Below are 18,022 nucleotides of genomic sequence, written 5' to 3' on the forward strand. Positions count from 1 at the left end.
TAGGTTCGAGTTCAAAGCAACCAACAACGAGGCTGAATACAAAGCTCTTGTGGTTGGATTGGAGCTGGCCAAGGCCGTTGGTGCTAACCACGTGTTAGCCAAAAGTGATTCACAGCTGGTAGTAAGATAAGTCCTAGGAGAATATACTGTGAAGGAAGAGGTAATGCAGAAGTACTTGGATAAAGTGAAGACCCAAGTTGCAAAGCTACAAAGCTTTAACGTTGTCAGAATCCCAAGGGAGTAGAACATTGAAGCTGATTATTTGGCGAAGCTGGCCACGGCCAAAGAAGACGCTATTCCGCGAAATACACCGGTACGATATTTGGAGTTACCAAGTATATTTGCCCCGGACGTACAGGTACAAGCTATTGACTATAGCAACTCATGGACAGGTCCCATAGTTGACTACATAACAAACGGGACACTACCAGACGATAAGGTCAAAGCTAGGCAGCTCAAGATCAGAGCTGCAAAATACTTGATGATGGGAGATGTGCTATACAGAAGGAGCTTCTCATTACCATATCTTAGATGTCTGACCACGGCAGAATCTGCATGAGCTATGGAAGAAGTTCACCAAGGAGTGTGTGGGGATCACCAAGGTGGCCGCATGATGGCCTACAAACTCCTTAGATTGGGATACTACTGGCCAAGCATGCAAAAAGATTGCAACTCTATGGTCCAAAAATGTGAAAAGTGCCAACGCTCTGCAAATATCATTCATGGACGGTCTTAACTCCAATAAAAGGACCTTGGCCATTCGCCCAACGGGGAGTAGACTTGATTGGCCCATTTCCTATGGCAGCAAGCTAGGTCCAACATGCCATTATAGCTGTAGATTACTTTACGAATTGGGTCTAAGCTAAGGCGCTGGCCACAATCATAGCAGAGGTTACAATTGACTTCTTATGGAAGTTAATTATTAGCCGATTTGGATTACCACGACTTGTAGTCACAGACCGAAGAAAGCAATTTGACAATGCTCAATTCAAAGCATACTGTATTTCCAAGGGAATACATGTACATTATGCGTCTAAAGCTCACCCAAAAGCTAATGGGCAGGTGGAAGTCACAAATCGAACCATCAAAAAGGGGATTAAGAAGAGGCTGCGAGAGGCCAAAGGAGCTTGGCCAGATGAGCTTTATAATGTGCTATGGGCATATCGGACAACACCCCAAACTGCAACTGGAGAAACTCCATACTCCCTTACATTTGGGGCTGAAGCAGTAGTTCCCATTGAAATTGAACTCCTCAATTACAGGACCGCAAGCACGGATCACCAAGAAAACCAGGAAGATCTTAGGGCTGAGCTGGATCTCTTAGAAGAAACAAGAGAAACAGCAATGGCCAAAATAGCCATGTACCAGCAAAGAATGGTCAAGTACCATGAAGCCCAGGTTAGGCCAAGAGATTTTTGAACTGGTGACCTAGTCCTAAGGAAAGTTGACCCAACTGGAAAGAAGGTGGGCAAGCTTGGCCCAAATTGGGAAGGACCCTATCAAGTCTTGCATCATGTCAAAGCTGGTGCATACAGGCTCGCAACCCTAAGGGGAAAAGAGCTGCCAAATTCATGGAACGCAGAGCATCTCAAGAAGTATTACAAGTAGGTACTTGCAATGGAAGTTTATTTCTGTTTTTAGGAAATTTATACCTGTTTTTAGGAGACTTTTTGTTTTCAATAAAACTCTAGCAACAAAGTTGTTTTCATTAGGGCCATGTATTCTCTTTGTTAGCCCCTGTGACCAATAAAACTCCCCACGAGGGACGATTGTTCAATTTTCCTGTACGCATGATGTTGAAAAAGGCAAGCAGAAGAATAAAATTATTCAAAATTTTATTAAGAAATCCACACCCCAAGGGGTATGGACAAATTTTTACATAAAAACTTTGTGGGTAAAACCCACAAAGTTGCAACCTAACTACTACCTCCCTCCCTCGGAGGGGAAGGAATTGGCAGAGTCGATTGCCCTCGGAAAGCCTCCAACTGGTCCCAGTTGGCTATTAGCACCATGCGGACCGTATTCTCCATGGCGGAAATTGATTCCGCCATGGTCTCCATTTTTTAAGATAGCCTATCAATGGAAGCCTTTAGGCTTTGCAGCTCCTGGCACAACTCTGAAATTTGCTGGTTGTTCACCATCACAATTTGAAAACTGATAATGGAATGAAGAATAAATCATCACGACTGCTGGTTTTTATAGCACAACTTAGACGGTTCACTAACCATTTGCCAAACCAACCAACATAATCATAATCAAAATTGCAATTAAAACCACCACCTCAACTGCTTAGAGTAATGGGAAGTTGCACATTTGATTACCTCGGCCAGTTGAAACGACTGCTTTTACTTAATGCACAAGATTTGGACCCCAAGGGCCAACCTCTCATGTTTTGAACAAAATTAATATTCTACATAAATAATTTGTCAGACCTGAGGCATATCCTACAGGAAACTACAATAAGTATATTAATTGTTTGGACACAAATAATTTATATACTTAGGGGAGTAGGAATACTACCACTCTCCCACAGACGTAGCACGGCTATGCATTAAAAATGGAGCTTAGGAAAAATTTCCAAGCTCACAGACATAGCATGGCTATGCATTAAAATGAAGCTTAGGAAAAATTTCCAAGCTCACAGACGTAGCACGCTATGCATTAAGAATGAAGCTTAGGAAAAATTTCCAAGCTCACAGACGTAGCATGGCTATGCATTAAAATGAAGCTTAGGAAAAATTTCCAAGCTCACAGACGTAGCACGCTATGCATTAAGAATGAAGCTTAGGAAAAATTTCCAAGCTCACAGACGTAGCACGGCTATGCATTAAAAATGAAGCTTAGGAAAAATTTCCAAGCTCATAGATGTAGCACGGCTATGCATTAAAAAGAAGCAAACTCAATAGACATAGCACAGCTATGCAACCTATACCTAATAGATATCGCAAGGGAAAATCAAATAAGTGTCTCAAAATTGATTTGGACGAAAGTAATTTACACACTTAGGGAAGTTAGACTTAGCACAGCTATGCAATCAAACAAAGCTCATAAAAGAATTTCTAGCTTCATAACTCAACTCAAAATAAAGAGCATGCCATCATCGAACCTGCACCTGTTATGATTTCAAAAGCAAAACAGCCTTGCAAAAGGCCCAAAAAATGATCTCACTGAGATCAACCTCAACATTCATCCAACAAAAGTTTTAAAGTCACCCGGCCAGGAGGGAGTCAAGACCAAACCAACAAGCCACTACCTAACAAACACAGTTAAAGTACGAAAGTATTAAAACGTGTTTAGTTACAGACCCATTAAATTGAATGTTTCTTCCACCATTCAATGGCCAGAGGTTGGAACTTCAGTTACCTGCCCATCACCTGATGATGGGCCAGGAGGTGTTGCTGCTGGAGTTTGAGTTTCAAGGGAGAGAGAGACCTTTTCTAGAGTTTGGAGAAGGGATGCAATCGAAGAGCTCGGGATGGTTGTGTCTTTGGATACCGCTTCATCACCTTCTTCCTCCTCTTTTTGTCCCCCATCAAGACATGAGGGCCCCTCATCATCATCAACCTCAAACTTTGGAAAAATCCAAATTTGGGAAAGCCAAGGCCGCCTGACTCCTCATAGCTTCAAACCCATCAAAATATTGCTGGGTTATGTCCTGACGGTACTCAGGGGACTGCAAGAAGAGTGCAATGGCATCCCTGCGAGCCTTCTTCACCTTCTCCAACATCCCTAAGCTCATAGTCTTATATTCCTCCATCTCCACATCCCATTCAGAAATCTTCTGCTCTAAACTTCGAGCCGTAGCCACGGCAACGTCTCTCTCCTCTTCCAAACCTCTGTTCGATTTGAGGGCATCATCTCTCTCATTTGTCACTTTCTGGAGCTCTGCCACCATGGTGGCACCTTGCCTTGTGAGCCTCATGTTGGCCTTAGTAAGGGTAACAACTTGCTTCCCTAGGCTATGGCTTTGGGAGGTGAGATAGCGACCACGAGCCATAGCATGCAAGAAGAGAGAAGGAAGTAAATAAAGAAAATAGCAAATTGTAGGGAGGTATTCCCGAACAGGCAGAAATAGGGCCTGAACACATGGTTGTACAGGGTCTTGGTCCAGTAAAACATGAGAAGTTATTGGACCAAGAAGGAACAGTGACATGTGAAGTCACTGGTCCAAATAGTTTGTTCGGAAATGATAAAGCCGAACAGAAGGAAAGCTCCTAAGGAAACATTTGATCTAAGTAATTGATAAAGGACCAGTTACACTTAAACTGACTGCTCCAGGCAATCTATTCAGCAATGAGATAGCCAAGCAAGGAAAAAACGCTAAACAAGTGTTAGAGCACATGAACCTTTAGGAAGAGTCTAGAAATAGTGGTATTCCATTGTTTCATGAGGTCTCGAGAATGTAGGATTTGGAAAAGATACCCAACGGGAATGGGATGTTCGGTCAGGAGTCTGAAAAGGACTTCTTATTGAGTTGATAAGGGAACGAGAGTCCTAGATATCCAGGTTTTCCTGTACGAGGTAGGCAACCTAGGGCAGCAAGCATACGTATGCCTATATAAACAAAGTTAACCTAGAGGTAAAACGTACATAATACAAGGCATTTATACTATTTTCCTACTGATAATTAGGGTTTTTCTGCTAGTACGTGATACTAACTTAGGCATCGGAGGGCCTTAACTACGAGAGGCAAAGGTGCGCTCACCCCTTGTCTATTTTGCAGATTAGGGTTTCAACAACGAATTAGGGTTCCGGTGAAAAGGTACGATTAGCCGTTCCCAATCAGTGCTGTTCTAAGCACCAATTGTTTTCATCCCCCTACAATTGGTGCCTTCTGTGGGAAACGATAGAGTTCTCTAAAAAATACGACCATGGTGGAAGAAAATCCAACAACCCCGCTCGATCCAAAGAATCTGCTTGATGGAGGTGGAGATAAATCTCCATCAGGGGCTCCGAGAAAGCCCGAAGGCGGACATGGGAGGACCACGAGTAAGGGCCGCCCCTTTACTGTTCATAACAACTCCAGGAGTAGGGAAGGAAAGACAGCCTCAAGGTCCACAAGAAGGAGTAAATCCCACCAAAGGGATGAGTTGGTTGCACACTCAAAAAGTGTGCACTACAGCGAAGACGTCCTCGATAAAAAGAGGCAAGAAATCGAGGAGTATGCTCATTTGATCAAGAAATAAGAGCACGAGATCCGGGAGTTAGAGAGGATCTGAGAACACCCGGAGGACTCTGGATTTTTACGGAGAAAATCCAGGGGAGACAGGTATGATATGGTGAAATATAGAAAGGCCCTTTCTCGAAGAAGCAGAAGTACCACCCCAAGGCGACATAGAGCTTCTCCACAAAAAGAGAAGAGCAGGAGTAAGAGCCGAACACCAGAATGGCGAAGAGCTTCTTCAAGAAGAATGAGGAGCAGGGGCCGAAGTTCTACCCCTGAGGAGGAAGGGACTAGAAAACATCATAGAGACAGGTACGAGAGACCTGATTCAGATTGGGAAAAAACTAGACCCAACAAGACAAAGGGACAAGAAAATGAAACCATGACTGCATGAGAAGCAGCACGGAAAGCACTAAAAAATATTGCATCCTCACCCTTTGCAAGAAAGTTACAGGAGGCTAGGTTGCCGAGCAGAGTGAAACACGGAACGTTCATCCTCTACAAAACGGATGCTGATCCCGTGGCACATATACAGCACTACCAGCAGGCGATGTTTATGCATGAAGAGGATGATGCAATTATGTGCAAGATGTTCCCATCAAGTTTGGGGAAGATAGCTTTGTCTTGGTTCCATAAATTGGGTCCATGCTCTATCCAAACATGGGTGCAGTTGGTCGAAGAATTCACTGCACAGCTCTTGACAAGCAAAAGAGCTCCAAAAACTTCTGAGAGTCTCTCCTTTATGAAGCAAGGAGAGGATGAGTGGATCAAGAACTATGCGAAGAATTACTGGGAGACTTTCAACGAGATTGAAGGTTGCAGTGAGGAATATGCAATAGCCACGTTTAAGACCGGGTTGCTTGTTCGGGGAGAGCTGCGTAAATACTTGAACATGAGTCCAGTAGGAACACTGGCAAAATTAATGGAACGGATAGAGCAGCACGCCAGGAACGAGGATGATATACTCCGGGAAGACGTCAAGGTGGTTGCCGAGCAAGTCAAAGGGCCTGCGAAGAAAGCGGATAAGCCAGAGCTCAAAACCTACCGAGAGAAGAAAGACTATGGGCAGGCTAAGAAAGAGACGAACAAGGATAAATAAGCTCCTGATACCAAATCTTTCTTTTCTATTACCACGGTTTGGAAGGACCCCATTTATAGGATTCTCCATCGAATAAAGAATCAGCCTTACTTCAAATGGCCCCCAAGTCTAGGTGGAGATAAGAATACAAAACTTGATACGAATCAGCACTACAGCTACCACAAGGACTGGGGCCACATGACTGAAAACTGTGAGATGTTTAAAAAGCACTTTGATGATCTAGTCTCACGAGGCTATCTCAAGGAATTCATTCAGGAGGAACCCAAAGATAAAGGGCAAGCCATAGAGATGGATTACGAGCAGAATCCTAAAGGGGTGATCCATAGGATACATGGATTGGCCACGCCTTATACAAGAAATGAGGTCAGACTGCTCCAAAGACAAGTCAAGCATGACCAGCATGTTATGCGGTTGGGAAAAAAGAGAGGGCGAGAAAATGACACATGCAATGAAGGCATAAGTTTTACAGACGAGGATCTGGGAGAAGTTCAAGTACCCCATAACGATGCTCCGGTCATAACCCTACGAATTGGGGAGTATGACATTGAGAGGATCTTGGTGGATTCAGGGAGTTGTACAGAGGTTCTCTATCATGACGCCTTTAAGAAGTTGGGACTGGCACAGATAGATTTAGAGCAGTCAATAACACCCTTGGTTGGGTTTGGTGCAGGAGCAGTTTGGCCCCTTGGACTTACATTACCTGTTCGGGCAGGTTCAGTAGTACTAAGGACTGACTTTCAGGTTGTAGATGTTCCTTCCTCCTATAACGCGATTATAGGGAGGACTTGGCTACATAAGATGAGAGCAGTTTCCTCGACTTATCACCAGATGGTAAAATTTCTGGGATCCAATGGGATTGAAAAGATCAGGGGTAACCAGAAGGTGGCTCAACAGTGCTTGATTTCCATTGTCAAGAAAGTCCAAAAGGCCCACCAGGTTCACACGGTAGAAGTACCTGATCAACCCACTATTGAGGATGTCTGAAGAAGTCCAGCAAAAAAAGTGATCGAAGGCCTAAAGAAAACACAGATCAACGAGACTGATCCTGAAAGATATTTTCTAATTGAGGAATCACTACTGGCCGAAGAAGAAGCCAAATTGATGGGTTTCTTAAGAAAACATGTTGATGTGTTTGCATGGGTACCAGAAGAGATGCCCGAAGTAGATGCAGATGTAATTTGCCACCATTTAAATGTAGATCCTCAGCATAAGCCTGTGATTCAGAAGAAGCGAAGAGCAACCGTACAGCATGTAGATGTCGTTATTGAAGAGGTCGACCATTTGTTAGAAGCTAAAGCAATACAAGAAGTCTACTATCCAGAGTGGCTATCCAACACTGTGGTAGTAAAAAAGAAGAACGAAAAATGGCGTGTCTATGTAGATTTCACAGACTTAAACAAGGCATGTCCAAAAGATAGCTTTCCTCTTCCCAGGATTGACCAGTTGGTTGATGCAACTGCTGGATATGAGCGGATGAGTTTTCTCGACGCATATTAGGAGAAGACTTCTTTCATTACACCACAAGGGTTGTATTGTTATAGTGTCATGCCCTTTGGATTGAGGAATGCAGGGGCAACATATCAAAGACTGCCAACCATTATGTTCAAAAAGCTCCTTGGCAATGCCATGGAGGTTTACATAGACGATATGGTAGTGAAAAGTAAGACCAAACAAGGAGACATAGCGGATTTAAAGGAGGCCTTTGAAATCCTGAGGAAGTACAAACTAAAACTCAACGCCTCGAAGTGTGCGTTTGGAGTTGGTTCTGGGAAGTTCTTGGGCTACCTCGTAACCATAAGAGGGATTGAGGCAAACCCTAATCAAATAACGGCCCTACAGAGCCCTAGGACAACAAAAGAGGTCCAAAGATTAACTAGAATGGCAGCGGCTCTTAATAGATTCATCAGCCGGTCAAGTGACAAGTGCAGACCCTCCTTTCAATTGATAAAAAAAAGGGAAGGATTTGAATGGGGAACAGAGTGCAAGCAGGCCTTCCAGGACCTGAAGAAGTATTTGGCTAAGGCCTCACTCTTATCAACTCCAGAGCCAGGTGAGTCCTTAGTTTTGTATGTAGCTATTTCCGAACATGCTGTAAGTGTAGTGTTGTTAAGGGAAAAGAGATCCGAGCAAATCCCTATCTACTATGTGAGCAAAACATTGCTAGATGCAGAAACGAGATATCTGCCACTCGAGAAATTGGTCTTGGTGTTAAAAACAGCAACTAGAAAATTGCCACATTATTTCTAGAGCCATAGGGTTGTGGTGTATACTGAGTTCCCATTGAAATCGCTACTACGAAAAGCAGACTTCTCGGGAAGAATTTCAACTTGGTCAGTAGAGTTAAGCCAATATGACATTGATTATCAGCCGCGCACGGCAATCAAAGGCCAAGTGTTGGCTGACTTTGTGGCAGAGTTCTCACCGGCAATAGAACCCTTGCCTCCTACGAGAAAGGAATAGGTAACTGGATCACCATCTAAGAAAGAGAAAGTACCAGCCGAACAGGATCCCCTGGAATGGAAACTGTTTGTTGACGGATTAGCATGTAATACTGGTTCAGGAATCGAGGTTGTGCTTTTTCCTCTTGAAGGAGTAATGTTGGAGCTATCTGTTCGGCTTGGTTTTAGTGCATCAAATAACGTAGCAAAGTACGAGGCACTCTTAGTTGGGTTAAAGAGTGCAAAGACCTTGAAGGTAACAAGAATTAGGGTATATTGTGATTCACAACTTGTGGTGAATCAACTGTCAGGGGAATACGAAGCCCAGAGTGAGAAGATGGTAGCCTATGTGGAAGCAGCCAAGGATCTGCTTGATTCTTTCGAAAAGGTATACATCGAGCAGATAAGCTCTGGATAGAATGCCCATGCAGATTCACTAGCCTAGTTGGCTGCAGCAGTACAAACAGAACTCAAGAGAAGGGTGGCCGTAGACTATCTTAGTGAGCCTAGCATTGGAAGAAGTGTGGAGTTGGTCTTGACGTGAGCCAAGGACCAAGTTGAATGGATCCAATTGTGAAGTTTTTATGAGATGAAACACTCCCCTTTGATAAAAAGGAGGCTCACAAAATAAAAACCAAGTCGGCACGGTTTTGGCTGTCACCAGAAGGAAAGCTTTATAGAAAATCCTTCACCGGTCCATATTTACTTTGTGTGCACCCCGAGATGGTGCAAAAATTCCTCCACGAAATCCACGAGGGGACGTGTGGAAGCCATGCTGGGGCTAAGTCCATTGCCCACCGAGCAATTACCCAAGGTTATTGGTGGCCACACATGCAGGAAGATGCAAAGGTGTACGTGAAAATTTGCGAGAAGTGTCAAAAATTCTCACCAATGATTCAAACCCCATCAGAAGATTTGGTGCCATTAACGAGTCCTTGGCCGTTTGCTCAATGGGGAATGGACATGTGGGTCCACTCCACAAAGCAATTGGGAACAGAAAATTTTTGCTGGTAGCAACTGATTATTTCACAAAGTGGATTGAAGCAGAGCCTCTGGCCAAGATAACAGAGCCTATGATGGAAAGGTTCGTTTGGAGGAGTATAATTACTCATTTTGGGGTACCGTATTCTTTGATTACAGATAACGGGTCCCAATTTCAAAAGAAGTTTAAGGCTTTTTGTTCCCAATACGTTATAAGAAATTATTATTCGACCCCAGCCTACCCTCAGAGTAATAGGCAGGCAGAGGCATCCAATAAAACCATTCTTGATGGGATCAAGATGAGGTTGGATAAGGCAAAGGGAAAATGGCCCGATGAGCTGCCCCTGGTTCTATGGGCGCACCAAACGACGCCTAAGAGGTCTACGGGAGAGACCCCCTATTCTTTGGCATATGGAATAGAGGCAGTAATACCTCTGGAAATTGGTCTACCAACCAACAGGACAGCTTTAGTTGAGAGTGGGGGTAACGATAGGGCCCTAGAAATTGAGTTCAACCTTGCCGAAGAAAGGAGAAAGAGAGCTCTGGTGCATTTGGCTTCCTATCAGGAGCAGCTGATGAAATGCTACAACAAAAATGTCCACCCACGAGAGTTTGGCATTGGAGACCTTGTGCTTCGTAAGGTGCTCGGCAACACCAAGATAGCCAACGAGGGCAAGTTGGGGGCCAATTGGGAAGGTCCATATTGAGTTACTGAAATTGTGGGCATAGGGGCTTACAGATTGGCAAACCTGGATGGGAACCTGGTCCCAAGGCCTTGGAATGTCCATAATTTAAGGAAGTTCTTTGTTTAAAGACTTCAGTTTATTTTATTTTAGGATGCACATTGTGATTGTGAGGAAATTATGAATATATTTCCCTTGATTTTATTCTTCGTTAGTTGCAAGGGGTACGAATAACGCCCCCTTCAGATCATGAATAATAAATTTGGTTATGAAACTTCCTCCTTTTGTTTGAATACGGAGCTAGCAAATTATACACCGCCTTTCCTCTCTTCGTATTGGGGAGCAGAGGAGAGAGGAATGTAGTGAGTGTAGTGTAGTACGAATATACTTAGACTAAGTACAAATATACTTAGTTTTTTGTCCAGGTACGAATAAACCTAGAATGCCAATAATTTTGCCAAATATGAATACATTTGGATAGTAATCTGAGTACGAAAACACTTGGTCATAATTCCAAGTACGAAAAACTTGGGTTGCATATAAAAGACATGCAAAATATCCAAGTACGATTACTTGAGTAGTTTTCCATACGTACGAGTACGCTTAATGGGTATTTATCCAAGTACGTGACACTTGGGCAACTATTTAAGTATGGGAAACTTAGAAGCAATGAGTACTAAATACGAAATACTTAGGTGTATATGGACATACACACTTGTTTAAATACGAGAAATTTAATCTGTTTAAATACGAGATATTTAATCTGTTTAAGAAACTTAAACTTGTCTAATTAGCTTACATTTAAGAAAGCTTAGCAGCAGTTGAATATATGCACCTGCTAAGAATGTTGACAAATACCAATGATGGTACGAAATAGTTAAAACATCATGTACAACGCAATTCTAAAGGCCACAAAGGGCCGAGCAAAATGATAAGGCCATGAACGGCCACCAAAACAAAGTTTATGCCGCAAGGGGCCAAATACCTGTGTTACCAAAATGTTACCAAGGTATAAAAAGTACTGGTGCCTCGTAGGGCTCAAAAAGCACGGTCACGCAGGACCAGCCAAAATGTTTGAAGGTATTCGGAAAATTAGAGGCAAACTTACCAAATCAATCAAGGTTTTGGATCTCTGGGAGAATGTCGGTTGCAACCTCTATATCTACTTCAGTACTGGAGTCACCACCACCGGCAGCATTCTCCTGCAGGATGATTCTTGTTGGTCGCCTCCTGAATGGGCAAACGTACAATTGGAACATTTTGGGGCTCCATCTGAATATCCTCTTCTGCATCAGCAAAGTCCTTAATCTGCTACTCGACATCATCCTCTGGGGTCTCGTGCTCTTAAGAGGCTACAACACGGCTGCTCGGTAAGTCATTTTCCACCCAGAGGACTGAGTCTTCACCGGCGCCAATCTTTGTCAAGCAAGCTTTCCAACTGGCGACCCAGATTTGTTCTTGGATGGCGGGCATTTGGCCAACATAATCAGCAGTAGCGGCATCAAAGCCCTTTTGGTACCCTTCTTCAAAGGCAGCCTTCTTGGTTTTATCTATCTCAGCCAATGCTTGATTAAGGCTGTCTTTAGCAGTGTCAAGCTTGCCCTTTGCTTCATCATAATCTAACTTAGCCTTGTCCCTCTCTCTCTCCAATCTAGAGACTGTTCGAAGCAGCCTGGTGTTGTCATTTAACTGCTTGACTCTTTCAGTCTCTGCTTCTTGGAACTTCTGGCCCAGTGTGACCATCTTTTGGATAAACTACAGTATACTAAACATAGCTTAAAATAAACATTTTTACTACTCCGAGAAAGGTAAAACTTAAGTTATGAAAAGAATCAAATTACCTTGATTCCACTGACGAGCCCAGTGGACACAAGTCGATCAGAGGTAGATAAGGACTCTTTCTGCATATCGACGGGTAGTAATAAGCCCTATGCTAGGGCCTGAGCAGTCTTTGAGGAGCTTGCACTATCCCTAACATTTACAGGCACACCCCTAATGAGTTCAGGGGTCCAAGCTTGAGGAAGTACCTAGTGACTTGAAGAGAGGGGCGGCTGAGTAGGCGCATCGGCCTGCGCGACGGCATAAGTTGGATCCTCGGTCCTTGGATGTTTATCTTGATGGGCATCACTGGCTTCGAGAGCAGCATCTAATCCCCGAGGGGGCGAGGAGGATGTCATAGAACCCCCTCTGTTACGATGAGGTGGCGGGGGAGCATGCCCTGTCGATGCCACCCGGCCAGTACCTCATCCTCCTGAGGATACAATAAGAAAAGAGCTCAAATTTAGGGGTTGACGAGTCATATTATCTGAGTTTGGAGGAGAGGGAGAGTAACCGGAAGAAGATGATTGACTGGTATCACAAGTAGGAACTGACTGTTTGGGCTGACATTGTGAGGAGGCTTGTCGTCGTGTAGACCTTCTTAGGACTAAGCGAGGAAGTGGGACACCTTCTGGGATAGGAATTTCACCAGACTGTCCGGCGATTGTCACTCCAGCATTAGATCTTGAGTTCCTTGGATGGGGAGCAATCGAAGTTGAGGCAACGCTGGTACTTGGTTTGGCAAGCCTTTTGTCAATGAAGCCTTTGTAGGCGGGATCGTAGCCCAAAAGAACATTCGCGTCATGACCACGACCAGCTGTCAATGTTCCAGGTTCTCCTGTGTACTTGAGAATCCTATTGATTTCTGCTGTTCGGACGTAGCTAGGTTCACGCCTTGGACACTTGTTGGCATTATCCGCTGCGGATTAAAGCACAAATAGGAGTTAGAAAGTGCAGGAAAGCAGTAAACCAGAAATTACAAGAAGCATGAAGTAAATCAGGAGCATACGTGGGTAGCCCCATATGTGGGGACAATGGAGGCCCACCACTTGACCATCCTCCCCCAGTGGCTCGAAGCCTTCAATGACGTAGAGGAAATCGATTTCGTGATCATGAGCTGAGTCTGGCAGGTTTGTAATGACCCTGATTTTTGGTAAATAAAAATTTCGTTAAAAATTTGAATTTTATTTTTATTACCTGGATTTGCTTTTAAAATTACTTTTTTTTATTTCTAATAATCCATCATAATTAGATTTGAGACTTATAAAATTTTATCTTTTCGCACCGAACAATTTAGTCATTTTCTAAAGACAAGTATGCTTATAAAAGCACTTGTATATTTTCCTAACGAGTTAAATAAAATCTTTAAATTACATTTCTTGGCTAGAAATCCTACTTGGCAAGTAGAATTAGTTGGAGAAACCCAACCACCAATTCATCTAGTTACTTTCTCCTAACCCTAGATGAACCTTTACCCATTGGACGATAAAAGTTAGGGAAACTTTTATCCATTGGACAATAGGAAACCTAGATTTTCCACCTAAGGTACCATTCTAGATTTATTGAAGTACATAATCATATATAGATTTATGTACTTCATAGATTTATATAAGCTTGCTTAAAGGACACCTCCTTTAAACCATTGGTCAATACATGCTAGGGTAAAGTTTACCCCTTGGATAATAAGGTTAGTCTACCAACAAGTACTAGGATTTTATTAAATAGTCATTTCCTAGATTTTCCATGAGATTTTATATATATATATATATATTTTAAATATGTATATGTACCTTATAAATCTATTGCCCTAGATTTTCTAAAGATATTGTTATATATAAATATGTGTACTAAAGTACTCTAATATAATAATGTAATAGGAACATGTGCTTATTAGATTAGTTTATTAGGAAATCTTGACCTTATAATTTTTTATTGGATACTTGAAAATCCTACTAGATTACATAGTACCTTGTGTACTTCTATATATACTTGGACATATATAGATATATGTACCTTATAAGATATTTTACTAGCTTTCCTAGGCACACAAATAACCTTATATATAGGTACATGTACCTTATAAAGTTATTTTCCTAGATTTGCTAAGTACACCTATATATTTATATATAGGTATATGTTCGTCATAGCCATTATTATATTTCTAAAGGAATCCTAGACCATACTCCTAACATTTGCCCATTGGATAATAAATACTAGGGAAATTTTTACCCCATGGATAATAGAAAACCTAGACTTGCCATTGACCTCCAAAAATATTGTACTAAGATTTTTAGGTACACATATATGGTTATATATAGATATGAGTACTTCTTAGTTTATTTTATTTTTAGGAATCTTGACCATATCTTCCTTAGATTTTTCTACGTACTTATATGTAGATATATGTACCTCATAGATTATTTTAGGCATGCCTATATATGTCTAAAGGACATATAGACTTTTTAGGAAAGTCTTAACCATTGGTTAATAACTACTAGAGAAAGTTTTATCCCTTGGGTAATAAAAAGATAGTCATGCCAATAAAATATTTAGACTAGATTTCCTGTGTACTTAAATATACTTATATATGCATAGTTATATATATATATATAGGTACCTTGTACTAGCGAATATGGAGAGATATGGGGAAGATTGGGAGAGTACCTTGATATGATTTACTTATGCATTTCTTTAAGTCAAATCTATCCACCATTATCCTTTTATATATAACTTACTAGACCAAGTCTTGAACCATCCCTTCCTTCCTTCATCAAATCTTTCTAAAATCTACCCAAAGTACAAAATCTAGTCTTCCATTGATGATTACTTGTACACTACCCTTCAACCTACCCACCAATCCATGCCTTGACATGACAAAAAGAAGAAAAAAAAATCAAAGATATGCGAGAGAGAGAGAGATTCGGGTGAGGGAGAGTAGAGAGGGAGCTTTGGCCTATAAATAGCAAGCTCATTACAATTCATTCTCACATCTTCACTTTTTGCTCTCACTTCTCTCTAGAATTTCTAAACTTTCTTAGTTCCAAAGTTCAAGTTTCTTTAAGTTTCTTGAAGTTCTTGAGAGCTACCACCAAACCACCTCCAAAAACCACCCCTAGATCTTTAAAGTAGTCTAGTTTAGTTAGCAAAGTTATTTCTAGGAAGAGAAAACCCATCTCTCTTCCTTTCGAAGCACTTCGGAGCTATTACGCCGCCGATTCGCAAAACCGACGACCAACTCTCAAAACCGACCAACCGCCAAGAAGTAAGGTAGAGTCCCGTTGTCCATTAAACTCTACGTATAACATAGAACCGTATGTTGGAAAGTATAACGTAGAATCTTCTTATACCCTAACTTTAAGTATATAAGGTTATCTATCGCCTATAAGGTTTGAAATGCATGATAGTTAGTAAACTTATTCTCGCTAATGGAAGTATGAGCATGTTGGAATAATCGACTTCTACTCTAATAAACATGTGTTGTTTTGAATTTCCCACAAAGGAAGAAAGAACGGTTTTTCAAAAGACAAGACTTTATCATTGATAGAAGTATTCATATTTTGATCTTTAGATGGTTATGTGCATGTGTTTTGAATTGTTTGTATTACTTGTTTTGTTGTAAAGCATAAGTGATTTTCACTCCAAAGGCGTCTGTACATGTGGCGTTATGCTTCAAGTAGTGGTTTGAGCATGATTAGTAATATAGAGTTGGATGATCTTACTAGTTTAGTTTCAAGATTATAATGAATGATTTATGATTACGTATGTGAAAAGTCCTACCGCGGAGTCGTTGCATGAAAACGAGACACGAAAATCGAAAAAGTAGAAACATGACACCTAGGGGGTGGTTAATGAAAATGCGTGTTTTGAAAAGGTGAAATGTTTTGGAAACCGCAATGTGGCCGGACGTGGTAGCCCATTGTGTAGTGTGTGTTTTGTGTGCCAATGGGAACCCGAAGCGGCGGAACCATTATGCGGATACCCGGGAACCCGGAGCGGCGGAATCGAGGTAGGGTGTGTGGCTTGGTTACTGCGGAGAGGTGCCAATGCCAATTGTGTGCCAATGGGAACCCGGAGCGGCGGAACCATTGTGCGGATACTCGGGAACCCAGAGAGGCGGAACCGAGGTTGGGTGTATAAAAATGACTTTGGAAATGTCGATTTGGAAAAAGAAAAGTGGAGAATGGAGACACGGTTTACGAGATATTGCGTAGGTGAAACTCAAAAATCATGGACACCAACGTTAGTTGAATAGTGAATGTGGATGTGTCATTGTTAATTGTTTTGTTAAATACGCATGTACTATGTGGATCTCACTGATTCTATGCCCTATTATGTGTAAGTTATGGGTTAGCGGGTATGGGATTGTTCTGCTGAGCTTTCGTAGCTCATGGTATTACCTTTGGTGACCCTGACATATTATACTGGTGGCTACGCTGGTATAATGTGTCAGACTTTGTAGATGAACAGGGAGAACTCTACACCTTGGAGACTTTCGGAGCTGGCTAGGATGGAGGAGCAGGCAGAGCAGTAGATAGGAACCCTAGTTTCCCCTCCTTTTGTTGAAAAAAAGTACTCTTGTGAGAATTATGATGTAATATTGAGCCAGACTCTATTTAGATATTCAATAAAATTGTTTATTTAACATTCCCAAAATTCGGGGCGTTACAGGTTTAGCACGAGACGCTTTTCTGCCATTCTAACTTTGAAGTAGTAGGTGTTGTATTCAGGATTCAATACAATACTATACCACCATTGTATATCCCAAATTCCTAGTTGAGTTCCCAAGAACCTGTTTAGAGCTACTACTCCCATTATAAGCCTAAATACGTTCGTTGAAACTTGCATGGGGGTAAGACGATACCATTTCAGGACCTGGCGAAGCAGTGGGTGAAGGGGAAATCGGACACCACCCTCAACAATGGCAACGATTGAAATACACATTCTATCCCAAGTACCAGCGTCCTTATCTGCTCCTAATGGGGTGAGTTCAAGCCTAACATTCTCGGGAATGTTGTATTCAGCCCTAAATGTCGCCATGGCACTGGGAGTCTCACAAAGTTTCCTGAATTTACTAGGAATAGGGCCATTATCACCATCATCCGCCATGGATGTATTTGAAGTAGAACAAAGAAAATGGAAGTGGGTACGATCGAAACCCTAGGAGCAACACACAGTCTGAGAAAGAGATCTCAGAATGGAAAGAAAAACGAAGTAAGAATGAGAATCTTACAAGGATGATGTGAAGATTCCCTAGGATGCAATCGAGTTTGCAGACGGCGGCGATGGCGAATGTGAGGTGGGTATATTTTCGCCTGATTTTAGAAAGAGAAAGAGTTGAGATTCAAGTTTTTGGGACAAAACCCAAAAAAATCTCTTTTTGGGGTTTAAGGGTGAGAAACGGAGACGAAATGTCTCCGCTCACGACGTTATATGAAAAGTAACGTCAAACAGGGATTGAACAGATGCCGTTCTCACGCTGTTTGGCTAAAACGTAAGCTTGCATTTAATGTGGAGCATACGAAATATGCCACGTGCAGTCACTACTTCGAGAAAAAATGACTATGCTATATTTGCACGGGATCCAAGGTGTTCAGCCTATGGTTCATCACTAAGCTTTACTCATTCCTCCGAATAGTGGAATCAAGCAAAATCTGGGGAGCAATTGTAGGGAGGTATTCCCGAACAGGCAGAAATAGGGCATGAACACATGGTTGTACAAGGTCTTGGTCCAGTAAAACATGAGAAGTTATTGGACCAAGAAGGAATAGTGACATGTGAAGTCACTGGTCCAAATAGTTTGTTCAGAAATGATAAAACCGAACAGAAGGAAAGCTCCTAA

The sequence above is a fragment of the Rhododendron vialii genome, chromosome 3a (assembly GCF_030253575.1).
Source record: "Rhododendron vialii isolate Sample 1 chromosome 3a, ASM3025357v1".
In the NCBI taxonomy this organism is placed as follows: Eukaryota; Viridiplantae; Streptophyta; class Magnoliopsida; order Ericales; family Ericaceae; genus Rhododendron; species Rhododendron vialii.